The sequence below is a fragment of the Bison bison genome, unplaced genomic scaffold (assembly GCF_000754665.1).
Source record: "Bison bison bison isolate TAMUID 2011002044 unplaced genomic scaffold, Bison_UMD1.0 scf7180017864533, whole genome shotgun sequence".
Lineage (NCBI taxonomy): Eukaryota > Metazoa > Chordata > Mammalia > Artiodactyla > Bovidae > Bison > Bison bison.
Window position 1 is genome coordinate 10,176,258 of NW_011495082.1, and position 817 is coordinate 10,177,074.

General features: G+C 44.1%; 1 long non-coding RNA gene across 3 annotated transcripts in view; it reads left to right on the top strand.

Moving 5' to 3' along the window:
* Positions 1–817, top strand: part of LOC104982534 — a 210,100-nt gene that overhangs the window by 88,942 nt on the left and 120,341 nt on the right. The gene's annotated exons all lie outside the window — the stretch shown is intronic.

The window sequence follows — 817 nt, forward strand, 5'->3', positions numbered from 1 at the left end:
ACCTAAGATGACAAATTCAGCAGACAAGGCAAGGAAATGTATGTGTATACATTTCTATACAAATGAATATATCCTTCTATATGTAACTTTCTGTATCTATATTACACTAATAAGTTCATACTGATATCTCTCAGTTCAGTTCAGTTCAGTTGCTCAGTCATGTCCGACTCTTTGCGACCCCATGAATTCCAGCACGCCAGGCCACCCTGTCCATCACCAACTCCCGGAGTTCACTCAGACTCACGTCCATCGAGTTGGTGATGCCATTCAACCATCTCATCCTCTGTCGTCCCCTTCTCCTCCTGCCCCCAATCCCTCCCAGCATCAGAGTCTTTGCCAATGAGTCAACTCTTCGCATGAGGTGGCCAAAGTACTGGAGTTTCAGCTTTAGCATCATTTCTTCCAAAGAAATCCCAGGGCTGATCTCCTTCAGAATGGACTGGTTGGATCTCCTTGCAGTCCAAGGGACTCTCAAGAGTCTTCTCCAACACCACAGTTCAAAAGCATCAACTCTTTGGCACTCAGCCTTCTTCACAGTCCAACTCTCACATCCATACATGACCACAGGAAAAACCATAGCCTTGACTAGACGGACCTTTGTTGGCAAAGTAATGTCTCTGCTTTTTAATATGCCATTGAAAGTTGGTCATAACTTTTCTTCCAAGGAGCAAATGTCTTAATTTCATGGCTGCAGTCACCATCTGCAGTGATTTTCGAGCCCAAAAAAATAAAGTCTGACACTGTTTCCACTGTTTCCCCATCTATTTCCCATGAAGTAATGGGACCAGATGCCATGATCTTCGTTTTCTGAATGTTG